This window comes from Odocoileus virginianus, chromosome 12 (assembly GCF_023699985.2).
Source record: "Odocoileus virginianus isolate 20LAN1187 ecotype Illinois chromosome 12, Ovbor_1.2, whole genome shotgun sequence".
In the NCBI taxonomy this organism is placed as follows: Eukaryota; Metazoa; Chordata; class Mammalia; order Artiodactyla; family Cervidae; genus Odocoileus; species Odocoileus virginianus.
In genome coordinates this window covers 45,994,612-46,016,102 of record NC_069685.1, presented here as the reverse complement: position 1 = coordinate 46,016,102, position 21,491 = coordinate 45,994,612, and the positions used below count along the sequence as shown (strand labels likewise).

At 44.5% G+C, this 21,491-nt stretch overlaps 1 protein-coding gene across 4 annotated transcripts in view; it reads left to right on the top strand.

The window, feature by feature from the left end:
• Positions 1–21,491, top strand: part of LOC110149985 (transmembrane protein 132B-like) — a 92,753-nt gene that overhangs the window by 12,726 nt on the left and 58,536 nt on the right. For all 4 annotated transcript variants that reach the window (XR_011490654.1, XR_011490653.1, XM_070475077.1 and 1 more), the window contains exons 2-3: positions 13,098–13,292; positions 14,730–15,062. The gene's annotated coding sequence lies outside the window, so the exon portion shown is untranslated. The remainder of the gene's footprint in view (positions 1–13,097; positions 13,293–14,729; positions 15,063–21,491) is intronic.

Here is a 21,491-nt window from a genome sequence, read left to right as displayed (position 1 = left end):
TTCGGAGAGAGTGGTAATAAAAATGGAATTTTAAAATATGATAATATGAGCCTATTTATCTTTCTAACAAGTAAAAGAAGAAAAAAAAGGATTAATGTTTGAAAATAGTTATAAAAATTGAGAGCTTAATGGACAGGTCCGGATGCCAGTTGAAACCTACTTCTTAGCATCCCCTGCTGTTTAAAGCTTGATTTTTCTCACAAATATCCCCAAGTTGATTAGAAAATATCTGAGAATTCAATCTAATTACATGCACTGTTTTAGGACTTGGAAATGATTCATCTGGAACGTAATAAAGTTTAATCTTCCTCTTCACCCAAATTTATACTTGTTGGTGGAGGGGAACTTACCATATGTGGAAAGATGAGTATATTTCAGAAGAGGCTCCTGCTTACAATCAGACTCAAGAAGCCATTATTCTAATTCAGATTTACTATCTTCTCCACCAGAACTGATCCCTCTTCATCCACACACAAACGATAATTTATGTCCTAATGGTCTGAACTGCTGACTGCCCATTGAGCTTAGAATTCAACCTGAATTGCTATCCTTCTTTATAGAATGATATATATTTTACTATGATTTAGAAGTGGCTGAGTGTATTATAAAATGTTTTAAATGCAAAAAAGCATCTCCTCATAATTTAAACATCTTGTAAGGAGAAAACTGAGCCAAGAAGGTGGTGAAATAATGTAATTATTCTGATTTATGGTACATATTCTTTCTTATTTAATCTGTTCTCTTGCCTTCTGAGAGAAAATTCTGGAAAAGTATTTAGCTAAAATAAGTAACTCTTAACTCCACTTGATTTATCTTTCTTTGTAAAATCCTTATTTTTTTTTTCTACTAGGACCTGAATTTATTTTTTCCTTTTTGGGGCAAGATTTATTGGGGGGAGTGTCTTAAATTTTCTTAGTTTGAGTTAATATTGATCAGCTAATAAGCACTGAGTGAAAATTCAAACATAATCACATGGACATTCTGGACTTTTAATTTGATTCCTTTCAAAGTGAATATAACAATAATTTGCTCTCATTGATTGATGGGGACTGGAAACTTTGGATAAATAACTCTTTACCCCAGTGTAGACAGGGGCTGGATCCTTGAAAATTTGAAAATAACTCCACAATGGCCCAAAAGTGGAGGGATGGTTTTGTTTCTGAGCTCACCTTGGATGAAACAACACAATACTTTACACAGATCACATTGAAGGGGTAGAAATGAAAAGAGAAACATCTTTTTCTGCGAAATAGGGTCAGCCTAAAAAGAGAACTCCAAAGACAGCTGTCAAGATGGAAATCAATCCAAGTTTTGTTTTGTTTTTTTTAAATAGAGTGGCAGAAAGTTACAAGAAAAGGAGGCCAGTAACCAAGGAGGAGCAATCATCTTTCTGATTGAAAGTGGTCCATTGTCGAGAGAATCTTGGGATCCATAGTTAATGAAGTCAACCTTCCCACCTCCCTCACCCTTACCCCCCCACAGGACCAGTGCACTGAATGGTTATCTTAAGCACATTTGTCAGAACTGTGATCTGCCAATTAAGACCAGTGATGACAGCTCAGTCTTTCATCTGTCTCCAGACATCCCCTCCAAAGGCTTCTGTTTAAATGTGTATTAGCTTGCTCCCTGCAGCATCCTCCAAATATCACTTTCTAGCTCTTAGGCAGCTAATTAGACACATCTGATGTCTGACTGCATGTGCATGAATTCTTCCCCGACCTGCCTCCCACTTTGTCACACAGGCCAGGACTTGCAATGAAAGGAGAGAGATTGGCACCTGCTTGTTTGTCTTTAGACTTGGATGAGTCTCCTTGTGTGTGTTGTGTACTGTACTCTGTGTATTGGTTTGTGGACTCTAGGATATCTTGGCTAACTTTCCGAGTCAGTGGAGTAGTTCTTCCTCATATGTTTAAAACTGTTGAATAATACTCCAGATTGGATATCTAGTCACATTTTCAATTTTTCCTCCCCATTGGAGTCTTTGAAGTCTGATCTGATTTGAGGATGAAAAACAGGTTTTTGTTTCATAGGCTAATTGGTTGCATCAGGAGCATTGTGGTGAGAAGAATTCTGAAGACAAATCTGGCCCCTGATGGAAAGAGTGCAGTCCTGTGCTGGGGTTGATTAGCAATGTCTGCCTTGAGTGCAGGTGTGGAGTGGATACTGGGTGCTGTGATTGATTAGCAGTGTCTGCATTGAGTGGAGAAGTGGAGTGGATACCAGATGTGTCATATCCTGGCTTTATTGATAGGGATTGACACCTTCACCTTCCCAATTCCCACTGAGCCTGCAGATATAGATCTTCATAGTGATCAAGAACAATGAAGTGTCACATTAGGTAATGTGGTTAATTTCTATTTATTAGGACAACAAATAGGTTCTTATCTTTGAAAATTGCCTTTGATGAACTCTCAGTACACAAGATCTTGCAGGTCTGTTTCCCAGTGTCCCTTTGGCTGTTTTTGTTTGAGACTGTTACCCCATGAGAGTCTGCTGCTCTATGGATGTTGATTTCCAGTATAAGCTTGGGGAAATTTGATCCTTTATGCTTCTGCATAAATTAAAATGAGCAGCACACTTTGGTTTACACTGTCTGGTTACTGCAGACTAATCAGTCACACTTCTAAGATGCTCAAAACAAGACAGCCACATCCGTGTGTTACTGCAGCACAGGACCGCTGGCAAGCATCTTCAGTAAATTTGCTACTGTGATGGCCACATAACAGGAACTATACGTTATGTCATTTCCTAGCATACACTCAAAAATATAGAAATACAAAATAATTCATCCCAGAGAGCAGACAGAAGACAGCTAAATGTAAAAGAAGGGAAAAACCAACTCTAAAATATTTGATTCAGAGGGTTTTGGGAACCCCCTTGAGGATGTGTGGTTTCTTAAGGTGGATTGGAAAAATAGACCTGGCTAAGCAAATCCAGAGAGAAACTGCTGTTTGTCAGCCAGTGACGCTGGGAGGGATTGGGGGCAGGAGGAGAAAGGGACGACAGAGGATGAGATGGCTGGATGGCATCACCGACTCGATGGGCATGAGTTTGAGCAAACTCCGGTAGCTTGTGATGGACAGGGAGGCCTGGCGTGCTGTGATTCACGGGGTCGCAGAGTCGGACATGACTGAGCGACTGAACTGAACTGAACTGAATAGAATCCTGACTGTTTTCTGTGGCAAGAATGGGGCATGACAAATTTTTGAAGGTTCTGCCAATACCTCTAATATTTTTTATCCTTTTCCGTGATATTTTATCACAGGATACTGAATATTGTCCCCTGTGCTATACAGTATGATCTTGTTGTTTATCCATTCTGTAGATAATAGTTTGTATCTGCTGACCCCAAACTCCTAATCCTTTCCTCCTTTCCCCCTCTACCCCTCTCCCTGTCCCTGCGCTGGCAACCACAAGTCTGTTCTCTATGTCTGTGAGTCCATTTGGGGAATTAATTTTTATTCAAATTTATTAGGAGATCAAGAATCCAGATAACATTGTTCAACTTTTGCTCCTTTGAAAGATGAAGTGGGTCTTTTACGATGAAGCCTCAACAGTCACGCAGTGCATCTTCTACTGAGGCTGCAATTCTGGTCCAAGGTCAAGGGGAGGGACTGTGGACCTCACCTTGGGATAGTGACACGGTTAGTGTCAAGTTAAGATAATGTGAATGAGACACAGACATTAGACTGCGTGTGTGCTCAGTCGTTTCAGTTGTGTGACTCTGCGACCCTAGGGATTGTAGCCTGCCAGGCTCCTCTGTCCCTGGGATTTCCCAGGCAAGAGCACTGGAGTGGGTTGCCATGCCCTTCTCCCGGGGATCTTCCTGACCCAGGGATCATACCCGCATCTCTTATGTCTCCTACGTTGCAGGCAGACTCTTTACCACTGAGCCACCAGGGAATTGCAGTAGTGATTGCTAAGAGGGAGGGGAGGTGAGGAAGGGGTGTATTGGGATTTGGGGGTTAGCAGATGCAAACTATCATATGTAGAGAGTGTATAAACAGCAAGGTCCTACTGGAGAGTACAGAGAACTATATTCGATACCCTGTGATAAATAATAATGGAAAAATACAAATATACATATATGTGTGTGTGTATAGCTGAGTCACTTTGCTGTGCAGCAGAAATTAGTGCAACAATGTAAATCAACTATACTTTGATAAAATTTAAAAAGAAAACATAAAGCAGATAATGTGAATGTATCTTTGCCGAGACTCTTGGTCAGTCAGTCTGCTATAGGTTTTACCCCTCAGGCAAAGATCATGTGTAAAAACTCTGATACCCTTGAGGGAAGTGCCCTAGCCAAGATTAGGTGAAGAAAGCACTAGACTTTAAAAAAAAAATCCATTCTGAAAATCTCTGCTTTTAAATTTTATTTACTTATCGGCCATGCTGTGCAGGCATATGGGATCTTAGTTTCCTATCCAGGGATCAAGCCCATGTCCCTACATTGGGAGTCCAGTCAGTCTTCCCCAGACCACCAGAGAAGTCCCTGTAGGCTTTTATCTCCCTTTATAATTCAAATAATTTTTTTTACGTTTCTTTTTTACTTATTTATTTATTTTAATTGAAGAATAATTACTTTACAATATTGTGATCGCTTTTCCCATACATCATCTTGAATCGGCCATAGGTACGTGTCCCCTCTACCCTGAAGCCCCTTCCATCTCCCTCCCCTCCCCATCCCTCCAAGTTGTCACAGAGCACCAGCTTTGGGTGCCCAGCATCATGCATCAAACTCACACTGGTTATCTATTTTACATATGGTAATGTATATGTTTCAGTGCTGTTCTCACAAATCATCCCACCCTCTCCATCCCCCCACTGAGCCTAAAAGTCTGTTCTTTTAATGTCTGTGTCTCCTTTGCTGTTTTTAATTGAGGGCAGAGAAAGGGGACAGGAAAGCTTGGAAAAGACCCAGAAAAGGCTGCGAAGGACCTCTGGGCGGACTTGGCTGCCTTTCCTGATCTCTCTAGAATCATCTTGCTTCTGGAAAATATTTACCTTTGGCTGATGAGGCAGCTCATTCACGGATGGTGACTGCGAGGCCCAATCTCTCTCCAGGGGCGGGCAGCTTGCAGATGGAGCCACTTATTCAGTGCAATGAGCCGCCCAAGCCGTAGGAAACCTAATGGGACAGAACATGGTCTAATTTTCCGGGAGAGCCAGGCAGCCACCCTGTGATTTGACATCCAATCAGAGTTCCCATTTGGGGCTCCCTGGTGGGCTGTTCAAAATTCCCGATGAAGAGGCAGCTTTGTAAAACCAAGGTTGCTTCGGCAGGGAGCTGCCTCTGGGTGTGTAAGACTGCCCCTGTGATCTGCTTGTTAGATGTCCTTTTGCCTGACTCTGCTCCCGCTCTGACCTGCCAAGGAATGAAGGCACCAGGAGCCCTGAAACAGATTCCCACAGGTTTGTATATATTTCTGCTACAGGTCTTCCTTGCTGGCTCAGTAAAGAATCTGCCTGCCAATGCAGGAGAACTAGGTTCAGTCCCTGGGTCAGGAAGATCCCTTGGAGAAGGGGGTGTCTACCTGCTTCAGTATTCTTGCCTAGAGAATCCCATGGACAGGACTACAGTCCATAACATCACACAGAGTTGGGCAGGACTGAAGTGGCTTAGCACACATACACACACACTGGGATTAAGCAACTGAAGCCTGGGAGCTGCAGCTCCCTGCAGATAGAATTGTGCCCTCCAGTGGTCATGGGGATAATGACACCTCATGAGCACTGTGCTGTGGTTGCCCATTTTACAGGTTCTGCCACTGAGGCAGAGTTTAAGGAACTCGCCAAGGTCAGACATAGGGTGAGCAAAATCTGCATCAGCGACTACATTTCCATCATCACGCCACATCAACACACCCTACCCAGACCAGCTTCACTTGCTCACCCACTTGCTTCATCTTGAAGGCAGAGTGTTTATTTCTGCCTCCAGCACTGGGCATTCAAGGGCAGAGAGTTCACAGACTGTATCTTATTTAGATGAAGACTTTGGAGGTCCTTAATCAATTTTATTTTTAAAAATTATCTATTTATTTATGTCTTCGCTGGGTCTTTATTGCTGCCTGTGGGCTTTCTCTAACTGCAGAGAGTGGGGACTATTCTCTAGTTGCGGTGTGCCGGTTTCTCATTGCCGTGGCTTCTCCTTGTAGAGCATGGGCTTTAGCACACACAGGCTTCAGTAGTTGCAGCTAGAAGGTTCAGTAGTTGTGATGCAAGGGCTTAGTTGCCCCGCCACATGTGGGATCTCAGTTCCTGGACCAGAGATGAAATATGTGTCCCTTGCAGGTGGATTCTTAACCACTGGACCACGAAGGGAAGTCCCTTAATTTTAACCTCTGATTTCCAGGTCCTTATTCTGCTTTTCTCAAGTTCCGTAGAGAATGTACTAGTCCTCACTCACCCAGTCAAGAACTGAACAACCAGGTAACTTGCGTCTCCAGAGACCTGGCTCTTTCCTGGCTAACATTTGCCTTACAGTGTGGAAAAGAAAGACTTCTAGGATGAGAGCTTTACTATTTATAGTCTCATGGGCCATCACAATGTTCATCATCTTGGACAGGACATGCACCCTGTCATCAGGGCAGCCCATTCATTTCAGATGACCCACAATTAGGAGTCATTTGGCAGAAGCCACTTCCATTTCTCACTTAACTCTCAGTTCACTGCCTGTCTACTCAGCTTTCTCCCACCCAGTGGCTGGTCTGATCCCTCAGTCATTGCCACATGATACCCACTTCAAAAGGCTGCATTTCTGAAGCTAATTACAAACATCTAATATAGTGGAATGGGTGGTCGGCCAGTGGATGTGTGAACAAAAAAAAGATGCTGGACATCATTAGCCATTAAGAAAATGCATTTTAAACCCACAGTGAGACACCACTGCATAGCCTTCAGAATGGCTACAATTTAAGAAAAGATTGACCATTCCAAGTTGGTGAGGATGGGGAGGGATGGGAACTTTCTGCTGGGGGAAGGGTAGAACGGTACAGCCATTTGTGTGCTTTTAAATGTTATTAAAGTCTAGTTGAGTTACAGTGTTGTGTTTAATTTCTGCTGTACAATAAATGCTTCAGTTATGCATATGTATTTATTTTTTTTATATGAGCCTATGAGTCTGGTTTTGTTTCATAGATATGTTTATTTGTGTCATATTTTGAAATACACATATCAATGATGTATGGTATTTGTCTTTTCTATACTTAGTACAATAATCTCTAGGTACATCATGTGGCTGCAAATGGCATTATTTCATTTTTTTTGGCTGAATAATATTCCATTGTATATATGTACCATATGTTCTTTATCCATTCATTTGCTTTTGGACATTTTGGTTGTTTCTATGTGTTGGTTATTGTAAATAGTGCACCAGTTTGGAAAACATCCTGGCTGTTTTGTTAAAGTTAAATATATACCTACCCTATGATCTAGTCTTTCTATTTCTAGATATTTACCTAAGAAAAATGAAATCGGTTATCCATATAAAAACTTGTTCATGAATATTGATAGCAGACTGTTTGTGCTTGCCACAACCTGGATAAAGCACAAATGCCCACAGCAGGTGAATAGATAAATAAGCAGTGGTATATTCATACAGGGAAATGCAACTAAACAATGACATGACATTTACTGATACATGCTGTAACATGGATGGATCTGAAAATAATTATGCTGAATGAAGCAAGTCATGCAGGGACTTTCCTAGCAGTCCAGTGGCTAAGAATCCACCCTCCCCTGCAGGGGACCTGAGTTCAATCTCCGGTCCGGGAGCTGAGATCCCACATGCCGCAGGGCAGCTAAGCCTGAGGGCCTCAACTAGGGAAGCCCTTGAGCCACAGGGAGACCCAGCACAGTCAAAATTTTTTTAAAAAAGAAGTCACGCAGAAGATGTATGATTCCATTTTTATGAAATTATAGATGATGCAGACAAATCCATAACTTCAGAACTCAGATCAGCAGTTGTGTACAGATTGGGATGAGGGTTCCAGAGAGGGATGGGGTGGAGGGATGACAGAGTGGCACAAGTAAGCTTCTTTATCCTCATCTCAATTTCAGTCCTAAACTCCCAGGCTTATATATAGGTCAAAACTTATGAAACAGAATATATTTTAAAAACATGCATTCTATCTTATATCATGCATACCTCCCTAAAAGTTTTTAAAATAGCATTTTTGTTGTTGTTCTTGTTTAGAGGCTAAGTTGTGTCCGATTCTTTGCGACCCCATGAACTGTAGCCCGCCAGGCTCCTCTGTCCATGGGATTTTGCAGGCAAAAATACAGGGATTGGTTGCCATTTCCTTCTCCAGGGGACCTTCCCGACCTGCATTGGCAGGCGGATTCTTTACCACTGAGCCACCTGGGAAGCTGATAATACCATTTGACACATGGTGAATACTTGATAAGCACATTTGGTGAAGGCATTGCCCTGCATTTGTGGCAGAGAGAACAATTTTATTCCTTTTTCTCTGTTGCCCTTCTTTTCTTCCCCTTTTGCTTCCAAAGAACTAAACACATGGGGGAGGATACGGCCCCCGGGGATCTGGTTACGGGGTGGCCGTGGGCTCTGGGTGCCTCGCCCCTAAGAAGTGAGTGAGGTCATGGGGCCATTCACTGCAGTTCTGCTCTACACAGCTCCTGCTCCTTGAGATCCCTGCACGGATGAAAAGGAAATGCTGACATTCATGTATTTCAATAGACAGTTTGAAACAATCCACTTTAATGGGAATATGGCTTTAAGCTGCATCCTACAAGTTGATTACAAGGCAGTGTGGGAGGAGAGCTCACTGCTAGGGGAACTGAATGGACCAGGGCTCAGAGACAGGAGGGGGCCTGTTATTTCAGGAAGTAGGACAAGACAGTGGGTCTTGTAGGCGGTGAAATGAACAGAAAGAGATTAGGGATGCAAGCAGATACCCAATGGTGTGGGACTTCCTAGGACCATAGAAAAGTTTGCTTTTTTTCCCCTAAAAGTTCCTCGCCCTCACCTCCCCACCCCCACCCCCCCCCACCCCCCCGCCAAGAACAGTAGGAAGTGACTGGAGGTTTTTGAGCAGAAGAGTGACTATATCTTCTGTTTACTTGAAACGGTCCCGTCTGGAAGTCAGGATGCTGTGTGGGGAGGATCTTAGAGGACCGGAAGAAGCAAGTTGGGGTTCTGCTGTGGCGGATGCTGTTCTCATCCAGGTGAAAGGTGATGCTGGCAGGGAAAAGGCTGAAACCTCTTGAAGGGCAGCCCTGGGGACTTCCCCGGTGGTCCAGCGGTTGAGATTCAGCCTTCCAGTTCAGGGGGCTCCGGTTCGATTCCTGATTGGGGAACTAAGATCCCACATGCAGTGCAGCCAATTTTTTAAAAAAATTTTTTAAAGGAGAGGGGCAGCCCTGAGATAGTTTCTCCAAGTCGGCTGAGTTGATCTGAGCAAAGCATCTGGATGATTCTGGACTGGACCAGAGTTTCTATGTCAGTTACGTTCATTGTGACTGGTGATCCCTTTTAAAGTTGCTTTTGGAACACTCTGTCATGACCTATATGGGAAAAGAATCTTACAAAAGTGAATATATGTGTATGTATAAGTGATTCATTTTGCTCTACACCTGAAACTAACATAACATTGTAAATCAGCTATACTCCAATAAAAAAATTTTAAGTTGCTTTTGGCAGACAGAAAAGTTACCCCTAGGAAGTTTCCAAGAATAAATCATTTTCTAGGAACTATAAATAGAGGTGCCATGGCAGAAGATATACTTGGCAGCCTGTTGTGACACATTGCTATCAAAGCGGAGATAAAACAACTTGAGATGGGATGGCAAGCAGCAGGTTGGTTTGGCTGCCAGGTTGTTCCAAGGTTGATCTCTTTGATTATTGCTTAAGGCGCTCTGTGCCTCTCCAGCTGAGGGACCCCAGAGTTACACCCACCCCTTATTGTCCCCCTCACATTCTGCAGTGTAAGGTAAGGGTGGCATGGTGATGTTCTTTTCCCCTGCATCACTAACAGGTAGAACTTGTGTTTATTCCTTTTCTTTTGTGAAGAGCGAGGAGATCAAACCAGTGAATCCTAAAGAAGATCAACCCTCAACATTCATTGGAAGGACTGATGCTGAAACTGAAGCTCCAATACTTTGGCCACCTGATGCGAAGAGCCGACTCACTGGAAAAGACCCTGACGCTGGGAAAGATTGAGGGCAGGAAGAAAAGAGGGGGACAGAGGATGAGATGGTTGGATGGTGTCACTGACTCAATGGACAGATGTTTGAACAAACTCCAGGAGATAGTGAAGGACAGGAAAGCCTGGCGTGCTGAGTCCATGAGGGTCGCAAAGAGTCAGACACAACTGAGCAACAGACCAAAAGTTGTGAAGAGAAGCTGGGAAAAATGCAAGCCATCCCTTCCTTGGAACTGGATTTCAGCTCTTTCTACCGCATGGGATACAGCCTTTTAGAATCTTCCAGACACGCTGGATCATTCAGTAATCTTCACCCAAAAGACCGAGAGGAGACACTGACAGGATGGGAGGTCTTATGTGCTCATTTGGGAGACAGATTTTGTGTATCCTTCCTTTGCTCACTTGCTGTGTTGTGGCTAGTACTGTACTAAGGTTTTAGTTTTATTTTACTTACATATGTTGAAAATTTAGATTCAACTGGGGTTAAGTAATGGTGACTTTTCAACTTGAAGCAATGGTTTGGGAATTCCCTGGTGACCCGTGGTTAGGATTCCACGCTTTCATGGCTGTGGCTCGGGTTCAAAGCATAGTCAGGGAACTGAGATCCCACAACCCGTGCCACGTGGCCAAAAAATAAAAATAATAAAAAACAACACACACACAAAGTAAAAAAACAAGCTAAGTAGTGCACAGGGAGGGAGTGTATGTGTTTGTGTGTGAAAGTGTATCGATACGTGTGTATATACCACATGTGTATATTCCTATCATGTAAATACATTAGAAAAAAAAAAACAAAATGAATCTAACCCATCAGACTTAGAATTCTGCAGTGCTCTTACTTAAAACAGGTTCAGTTCGTCTGGGAAGTTGGGCTTGAGTTGGTTTAAATAAAAGTATCAAGCAAGTCATTTTTTAAAAATAATTTTATTTATTTATTGGTTTTCTGGGTCTTCATTGCTGCGGGGCTTTTCTCTAGTTGCCGTGAGCGGGGACTACTCTCTAGTTGAGATGTGTGGGCTTCCCATTGCGGCGGCTTCTCTTGTGGGGGAGCACGGGCTGTAGAATGTGGGCTTCAATAGTCCCAGGCTCAAGAGCACAGGCTCCTGGGCTTAGCATGTGGTGTCTTCCTGGACCAGGGATCGAACTCATGTCTCCTGCATTGGTAGGCAGATGCTTTACCACTGAGCCACCAGGGAAGCCCAGGCAAGTCACGCTTTGAAGACAACATGTCTATAGTAAACTGTGTGCCCGAGGATAGCAGCATCTGGACAATGGTGCTGAGGACTCTGTGTCTTCAGGCCTGAGCTCAGGCTTACCTGCTCCCATGGTATCTGTCCATCGTGAGTGTCCATCAGCCATCCTCAAAGGCTCAGAGACAAATCCCTGGGTGATACTGTGCAGTGATCCCTAAAGCCTCAGAGAAGTGCACGCTCTTCGTAAAGGAAGGAGCCTGGTTGAGATAAAATCACTGTTTTTTCTCCCCCAGGATTTCCAGTTCTGATCAGGGAGCCGAACTGCTCTGTGTCATCACTTAGAAGTCGCTTAGTTGCATCCAACTCTTTGCAACCCCATGGACTGTAGCCCTCCAGGCTCTGTCCACGGAATTCTCCAGGATGGAAGAATACTGGAGTGGTTGCCATTCCCTTCTCCAGGGGATCTTTCCAACGCAGGGGTCGAACCTGGGTCTTCTGCATTGCAGGCAAATTCTTTACCGTCTGAGCCACCAAACACACATCCTTTTTGTTGTTGTTGTTATTAATGCCATTGACCATCAACTACCCTGGACATCTGCACATGTGGCTTTAAAAAGCCAGGGCAGCAGCGCTGCCATTGAAGATGAGAAGGCCATCAAAATCTGACCCAAGTCCCATCTTCCTGCATGTTCTTGAGACACTTGCGGTTAGAAATTAGGAGAAAAGTGCACCTGTATTGTGGAGACTGTTTCTTTTCAATTTTAGAGAAAAGGAGAGGAAAAAAGCAATTAGCATAGTCCTTTGAAGAATTACGCAGCAGGGGTGATAGCAGCTGAGATAAAGAGTGAGGAATCATTTTATGAATTATAATTCATGCTGAGAAATTGATCGAGGGTGAATAAAGTGGTAACTTTTAAAGCAGAAAGACGATTCTCTTTGCCTATTTCAACTTAGGGATGCCTGGAGAAGTTCAGAGGGGAGGGATGAAGGAGATGAGGACTCAGACATGAGATAAAGTGCCATGCAATTCAGAACATTAGGAAGATTTAGAGGGATCCGTCAAACAAAGGCACCCAGCGGCTGTGATTCTCGGCTCTCAGGAGTGTACCTGGATTTGTGAAGAAAGATTTAGAAGCTTAATTTACATACATGAAAGTCCATTTTTAACTTCCAATGAAGAGGCTGTACCACCCAGTGTGGTATTACATCAGATATTCCCTGTATCTCACAATAAATTTATTCTAGCACTGTCCTTCCTAACAGAATTGCAGAATGAGCTTTTCAGGTCAACTAATGTTTCTTCCAACTTCTCTCTTCCCTATCTCTCCTCTAACCCCCTTTTCCAGAGTGCTAATAGCCCATTGGTCCTTTTTCTTTATTTTTCCTGACCTTACTAAGTCATTGGGAGGGGATGGCTCATAGTATTTTTTATCCTTGCCTTTAGCCAGCCTGTGCTGATTAGGAATGCTTTTGTCTGTAAGTTCCCAGGTGGCTCAGTGGGTAAAGAATTCACCTGTAACACAGGAGACATGGGTTCAATCCCTGGGTCGGGAGGATCCCCTGGAGGAGGAAATGGCAACCCCCTCCAGTATTCTGGCCTTGGAGAAATCCTGGACAGAGGAGCCTCGTGGGCTGCAGTCCATGGCGTTACAAGAGTCAGACAAGACTGAGCAAATAACACTTTCACTTTCAGTACACAGTGATCACTATTATTATTACTATTATTATTTTCTTTCAGGGAGGCAAGGGCATTCCATGAGACTTCTGATCATATCTCATTGGTCAGAACTGAGCCTGACTTCCAGCAGATCGTTGCCCTGGAGAACTGAGGTTACCTTTGTTGGCTGATGTTTTGAGCTCCAGAAGGGAGTAATTTTCCTGAGATAAAGGACATTCACATGCTATTGGATCAAATGGAGCTGCTGCCAAGAAGGTGGGTAGATAAGATACCAGGAAGGCAGAAGACAGGGTCAGCCCTATACTGTTTATGCCATTGAGTGTTGAAAGGACCACTATTTTAAAGACGCCAATGAGTTCATCTGCCTAAGGAGGTATCTGCAAAGGTGGGAATGACAGTTTTCTTTGTATTAACTCAGACTTGCTTACTTCTTCAATTAGCATTAACCGAGCACCTACTGAGTCAAGGCTCTGTACTGGGCCCTCTGGACACGGTACTAAGCCAGGAGGGCCGGGACTCAGGCTCGTGGAGTTCACAGTGTAGCGTGGGAGACCCACCCTGAGAAGCCAGTGAACGGGTGACCTCAGAGACTGGGAAGGGCTGCCGGAAGCAGCCAAGGGTGGAAGGGGAGAGACTCACAGCTGTGGAGGCGAAGTGTCTGGTTCCCACTGAGCGGGGAAGTGGGGGAGGAGAGGCACGAAAGGGTCTGATGTATTTGAACAGAGACCACAGTGATGACTAGAGATCGTATGAAATCAATGACCACCATTGAATTTTGAGAGAAAGAGCAGGTTTTCCTGTTTGTTAGGTATAAGGTATGCATCTCAGTTTCTCTGTCTACAAAAGTGGATCCAAATGATGGGTTACCGCCACAGAGGGTCACCCCACACCAGTCTCCACTTAGCTGACTTCACCCCTCTGTACAAGCATCAAGCATGTTTCTATAAGATCCAGGCAAGGTAAGAGCTGGGGCTGGGGGAGTGTGGAAAGGATGAGGCCACTAATATTAATAAAAGGCCCTCATCAGAGTGGCCTGCAGGGCATGGGGGACCTGTGGGTACTGGGTCCTAGGATGCCCTGAGTCTGCAGGTGACTGGTTCTAGCTGTGACCTGGTCAGTCCAACCATCCTCCTTCCTCTTCAGGGTGTGTCTTACTAACCCATCTTCCAGGGTCTGTCTCCTCTCTAGACATAGCATCAAGGGCTGTCACAGGATGTGGGGACCCACTAGGTGACCTTAGGGGTTATCTCTGATCACTCCTTTTAGTCTGCTCTGCCGTCTCTAATAGGAGTCAGCCCTGTTCCCTCTTCCGTTCAAGAGAGGTGACAAGTGAATGGAGAGTTGAAACATACGTCTGAAATCTGTGAAGCTGACAGACAGAACCAGAAACTATGCTGAGGTGAAACTGACAATCAGATAAAGAACGCGGTTTATTGTTTTCCAGAGGGATGAAATCAACTGGGTGAAGACTGGCATAGGGTGGCCCTCTGTGACCAGATTTCTTTGGCAGAGAAGGTAATCCATCATTTTGGATTTGCTTTTATAGACAGAAAGACTGGGATATATACATGATACCTAAGAAACAGGAAAGCCTGCTCATCCTCCCATAATTCAGATGGCGGCCATTGATTTAATACAATCTCTAGGGAACTGACTGGCATGTTGAGGTTTTGTGGTTTTTTTTTCAAACAGAGATTAGTAGTTAGAACGACCACCATTTCAAGGATGCACCTCAAGAGAGCAGGAGTAATGAAGACCTGGGATGCTGAGGGTGACTGAACCCCGGGAAGGCCTCTATAAACTCTCAAATGCCACAGGCTGGCAGAGGGGAGGTGAAGACCTGGTTCCTGGGCACCAAAGGCCAGCCCTGGAGGAAGTTACCTGCTAGTTAAACCGCCACCTGTCCATCTGGAGTGGCTACTTCTTCCATCAGTCTTTCCCTGCCCTCTGGGTATGGATGGATTCCACCTGGAAAGCTCCTGAATCCACAGTCGGTGACACATGTCATAAGGAAAACAATACCAGGTAATGGGATCAGAGGCTGGAGTGGGTGGGGCTCCCTTAGAGAAAGGGGCTGCTCAGGGAGACCCTGCCAGGAGGGGTGTCTGAGTCCCACAGCGGAGAAGGGGCCAAGTTGGCCAAGATTGGATGGGGGGCCAGAGGGGGGCAGTTCCAGGCAGGGGAACAGCAAACGCAACAGTTCAGAGGAGGGCGGTGTTTTGTGTGTTTAATGATTTCTATAGATTTTCACATTTAATCATCACAGTAACATAACAGAAGAGCTGAAATTAGTCCCCATAGGAAAATCAATAACAACTTTAAGGAAATCACTTAGTGAAAGATCGAGGCCACTGGTGTGGGTCTCAGAATCTGTTCCCCGCTGCGTACTGAACTGCAGGTGGAGGTGTGCTGGCTGCGGCTCATATAATTTCAAACTTCACGCATGACCGTGGCCGAGCCAGCTGACCTCCCATCTCAGTTGCAGGTCTCTTATGTGCAGTAATCTCTCCCCTTCTCACTTCCCAGGGTGGTTGTGAGAATTGCAGGTGCAAAGGGGGTCTCAGAATCAGGACACGGTGTGGGAAGGAAGGTGCAGTGACTCTCACAGACACATGCCAGGCTTCCTTGGGTCAAAAAACTAATCGTGGGACTGCCGGGATGGTCCAGTGGTTAAGAATCCACCTGCCAAGGCAGGAGACACAGCTTTGATCTCTGGTCTGGGAAGATCCCACAGTGCCTCGGGGCAACTAAGCCCCCGGGCCACAACAGTTGAGCCTGTGCTCAACAAGAGAAGCCCCCACTAGGGAAAGTCAGCATGCAGCAATGAAGACCCAGGGCACCCAAATGTATATAAATAATTCATTAATCACAGCAGTTGTGTGTGATGGACTGGGTCTACCATCCTGCATATGCTGTTAGGTTATTGCTCGAAGTAAAGATTCCATTTGACAATGAAGCAGCAAGGGAGGAAGGAGCAGTGGGATCAATTGGGAGACTGGAGCTGACATATATGCATAAAATAGACAACTAATGAGAACTTACTATATAGCTCATGGCACTCTACTCAATGCAATGTCCTGTGGTGACCTAAATGGGAAGGAAATTAAAAAAGGAAGGGATATATATATGTGTATATGCTTCCGAGGTGTCTCAGTGATAAAGAATCTGTCTGCCAATGCAGGAAATGCAAGAGACACAGGTTCGATCCTTGGGTCAGGAAGATCCCCTGGAAGAGGAAATGGCAACCCACTCCAGTATTCTTGCCTGGAGAATTCCATGGACAGAGGAGTCTGGTGGCCTATGAGACTGCAAAGAGTTGAACACAACTGAGCAGTTGAGCATGCACACACACAGCTGATTCACTTTGCTGTATAATAAAGCTAGCACAACACTGTGAAGCAACTATAATCCGTAAAAATTTTTTAAAAATGAAGCAGCAACTGATTAGGGATTCTGAATATCATTTCCCAGGTCTCAGCACATTGCACAAAAATCTGAGGTATTCAGTGGCTGAATTAGTGAGGAATCGTTGAAGGAAATTCGGGGCCAGGTGCTGAGTCCAAGTTCTCCCCGCTTCTAGCTGGGGATCCTTGAGGGACACATCCAGCTTCTCAGAGCTTCTGTCTGTCAAGTGAAGACAGTCATCCAACTCAGTGGTTTTGAGCTGTAGCCAGCATCTCTTCTCCTGAACATCACAAGCCTTCTTCTGCTTTCTGGGATGGGCATGGGAGTTTCAGCATTTACAGCATCACTGATGAAAGTCATTTCCAAATTCCATCACAGCATGTCAGTGTGGAAATTAGAGGAGTTCCCTGGCAGTCCAGTGGTTAGGATTCCACATTTCCACTGCAGGGGGCCCAGGTTTGATCCCTGGTCTGGGAACTAAGATCTTGCAAGTAGCCTGTGCACACGTGCATGCGCAGTTGTGTCCAACTCTTTGAGACCCCATGGACCACAGCCCACCAGGTTCCTCTGTCCATGGGATTCTCCAGGCAAGAATACTGGAGTGGGCTGCCATTTCCTCTTCCAGGGGATCTTCCCAACCCAGGGATTGAACCGTGTCTTTTGTGTTTCCTGCATTGGTAGGCAGAGTCTTAACCACTGCACCACTTGGGAGGTGGGGTCAAAAAAAAGAAAAAAGAAATTAGATCAACTGGCATTAGCAAGCCCCCTGAACACTGAACAATATAAATTCCCTGGTTCAGGAACTGTCTCTATCCCCCACCATTCTCCATCCATTTTCCTGATAAAGAAAACTGCTCCTTAAATTGATCTATTAAGTAGAAGCATGGATTTTTTTTTTTTCCTGTCTCATAATAGGATCAGCTCAAATCAAACATCCAAAACCGGTACCCCAGGGGCCTGTCTTCCAAATTGTATTTAGAGGAGTTCATTTCCAGGATCAGAAACTGAAGGAAATGGCTAAGCTGCTTGCAGTTTCCCGCTCTCACACAACCATAAATTTTCTCACTTTCCATCTCTGGAAGAGGTGGGCAGGGGCACCGTCCCCCCATCAACTCTAGTAATAGACGATCCCTGAGTGGCCTGGGCAGGATGTCATAAAAGCACAGTCTCAAATCTGTGACCCCTTTAGGCCCAGGGGCTCATTTTAGAGAACAATATGTTGACAGCATTGGAGAGGAGAGAGGAATATGGCTTCCTCGATGGCTAAATGGGTAACAAATCCATCTGTAATGCAGAAGACACAAGAGACCCAGGTCCAATCCCTGGGTCAGGAATGTTCCCTGGAGGAGAAAATAGCAACCCACTCCAGTATTCTTGCCTGGAGAATCCCATGGACAGAGAAGCGTGGCGGGCTACAGTCCATGGGGTCGAAAAAGAGTCAGACACGACTAAGCATGCATGCGTGTATATATACTTTCAGATTCTTTTCCATTATAGGTTATTACAAGATATTGAGTGTAGTTCCCTGTGCTATATAGTAGGTCCTTGTTGATTATCTATCTTATATACACTAGTGTGTATTTGTTAATCCCAAATTCCTAATTTAAATTTAGAGTTTGTGATTGTTTTTCAGTTTAAGAGATATTCAGACAAATGGGATACCAGATAGCTTCCCCAAACTCCTGAGGTATTTGTCAGAGGACAAGAAAGATTTTCTCTGTGTGAAGGTGAAGGCCGTCCGATTTTGTGTTTTCTTAACAAGGTAAATGCCAGGGACGATTCGTTTCTGTCTCATTTCATGCAGCCTTGAGAAATGAGCCCACTTGCATGCTCTGAGACGTTGGCAAAGAAACGATGGAGCTGGCTTTGCTCTAACACTAGAAATCAGAAATAGCGTTGTCGTTGGCGGGTCCATCCATATGTATTTGTGCCCTGAAGTGTGACTCGGAAGAGCTGGCGCGGCAATCCAGAATTGCTTTGGATGATCATAATGTAGCAAATGATCTAATTTATAGATTAAGCTGACTCAGTCAACATATCTCCTTGCCCTTTCATCTAAAGAAAATAAAGGGTTGAATGATTGTCACATAGGGACAGAGTCACACAGTCCAGTGTCTAAATGTCTAGCGCCTAAAATAGAAAGTTGACTGGACCGGGCACCCTTCTGAGAGCATCTGCTTCCAGTGGGTGGCAGTCAGTAAAACAGGAGATAGAATTTTCATAGAATTTGGCTTATTGCTACCTTCTTTTAGCTTTATTTGAAAGATAACAATTCTAAGGGCTTTGGAGGAAAAAAAAAAAAATCACTTTCCGTAAGATTTGCCCATAATGACACAACCTTCTTTCCGGTATGCAGAGATATTTTAAAGAATATCTTAGCCAGACCAACTCTCCTGAGATGTGTCTGCTTCTAGGTGGGACATGGGGAGAGGGAAGGGGGCTTTGACAGGCTCAGGGTTAAAGGGGAGGGGGGTTAAACATTCAGACCTTCTCTGACCAAGAAATCGCCACCAGCTTCTTCCAAATACCCGTGTCACCTGCATATGATCAACCCCACTCACCTCACCCTCCCAGAGTTCACTTTTTTTTTAATTTATTTTTTATTTTATATTGGGATATACTTGATTTACAGTTGTTTTAGTTTCAGGTATACAGCGAAGTGGTTCAGTTATACGTATATATCTACCCATTCTTTCGCAAATTCTTTTCCCATGTAGGTTATTACAGAATATTAAGTCGAGTTCCCTGAGCTATACGTAGGTCTTTGTTGTAGAATTCTCTTTTATTATTGTGTTTTTGTTCAGTCACCCAGTTGTGTCTGACTCCTTGCAACCTCATGGACTGCAGCACACCAGGCTTCCCTGTCCTTCACCATCTCCTAGAGCTTGCTCAAACTCATGTCCATTGAGTCTGTGATGCCATCCAACTATCTCGTCCTCTGTCATCCCCTTCTCCTCTGGCCCTCAATCTTCCCCAGTATCAGGGTATTTTCTAATGAGTCCACTCTTCACATCAGGTGGCCAAATATGGGAGCTTCAGCTTTGACATCAGTGCTTCCAATGAATATTCAGGATTGGTTTCCTTTAGGATTCGACTGGTTTGTTCTCCTTGCAGTCCAAGGGATTTTCTTTGGCGCTCAGCCTTTTTTATGGTCCAACTCTCACATCAGTATGTGGTTACTGGAAAAAGCATTGTATACAGTTACTCAAGTACCATCTGTGCTTTGGGCCCTCTCCTTGATTTTAGGTATAAGGCATACAAAAAGTACCCATCACTTACCTTCAAGATTTTTACAGTAAAGCTGAGAGATATTAGCTGGCCATGTTCCTGTATGCTAAGAGGAAATATTTTACAAGTGATATGGTTACATATTTAGACAAAGAGCTAATTCTCCCAAGAGGAAAATGTTTAATCAGGGAAGGCTTTCAAGTAAAGATAACATTGAAATGGGTTTTTGAAGGATGGGTAGGAGTTTGCTAGGGAGAACAATGACCTGTGAGTAATAAAACAATAGTTACTCTTAATTGAGCAACAACTATGTGCCACATATACCTTTACATGTTCAAAATGCCTTATTACTATTAATCATGGCAACAGTATGAATTATAGAAAGCCTTATACCCATTTTACAGACTGGGAAAATTGACTCTTCCTGTTATGGGTAGCTTTTGAAACAGGCAGACTGTTCCTAAAACCTGGGTTCTGAGTTATCATATCACACTGCTGTTCTGGGAAGAAGCATCTGGGAAGAGAGAGAAATCTGATGACACATGAATGGTTGAAGAAAGTGTGTGTATCTCACCTGCCCAAGGATTGGGATGTGTGTGACTCACCAGCCCTGTGACTTGGGGGCAGATAATCAAGTCCTTCTGAACCTCAGCTGACAAAGCAAGATGGGCAAGTGTCCTCTCTCCCAGGGGTTTGTGAGAATCCCTTTCCTTTGGGTTCCTCTCTTTCCTTCTCCTCCTCCTTTCTCAGCAGACAGGTGTCTGCTGAGTATTACCTGCCAGGTACATGAGAAGCCCTGGAAATGCTGCTTAAACGGGGTCGTGTGAAGAGGGATTCTCAGTGCTGGAGCCAAGTGACTCAGCCTCTGCTAATGGTCACAGGGCACTAAGCTCCAGGCATGGCTGGACCAGTGGTCCTCTGAGGAGCCCAGGGCACTGCAGGGCATTGATCACAGCATCCCTGGGTCAGAGGTCCGTGTGCCTCTCCTTGTGTATATCTCTTTGACTCTGCTTTCTCTGGCTATACTGGGTCTTAGTTGAGATTGAAGGCTTTTCTCTAGTTGCAGCACATGGACTTAATTGCCGAGACATGTGGGATCTTAGTTCAGGAATTAGACCAGGAATCAAACCTGCATCCTTCTGCATTGGAAAACAAATTTTTAACCACCGGACCACCCAGGAAATCCCTCTCTGCATCTCATGATCTGTCTCGCCATCACCTTGTTCTGTTGGTTTTTATTTCTGTGTCCTTAACTCTCTTCTGTCCTAGATTAACTCTCCTTAGAAAGCAGTCTGGCTTCCTCATTCTTCTTCTCTCTGTTGACTGTATCTTCCTCCAATGTTGTCTTCCTTCTTGATGTCCTCCTGTCTGCCTTCCTGCATTTCTGTCTTGGACTCTCTTTAAGCCTTTGATTCTCAGTCCATGTTTCTCTCTCTTATTCTGCATGTGTTTCTTTTTCGAGGGAGGCTGTGCTGGGTCCTCGTTACAGTGCGTGTGAACTTCATTGCCCTGTCGCATGTGGGATCTTAGTTCTCCAACCAGGGATCAAATCTGCATCCCTTGCATTGGAAGGTGAATTCTTAACCACTGGCCCACCAGGGAAGTCCCCCTCTATGTCTGTTTCCAGCACCATCTCCCTCTCCGGTTCCCTCTTTCTTCCCATCTCCTGTTCAGACATCCGGAAACAGGACTTGTCCAGGGGATGGGAGCCAGCCAGAGACCCAGCTACATCTCCCTGTGACTGGAACCACTAGGGACCAGATGCTAAAGCCTTAGAGCAGTGCTCACCTACCTTCAATGAGGTCATTGTTGTGAACCTGC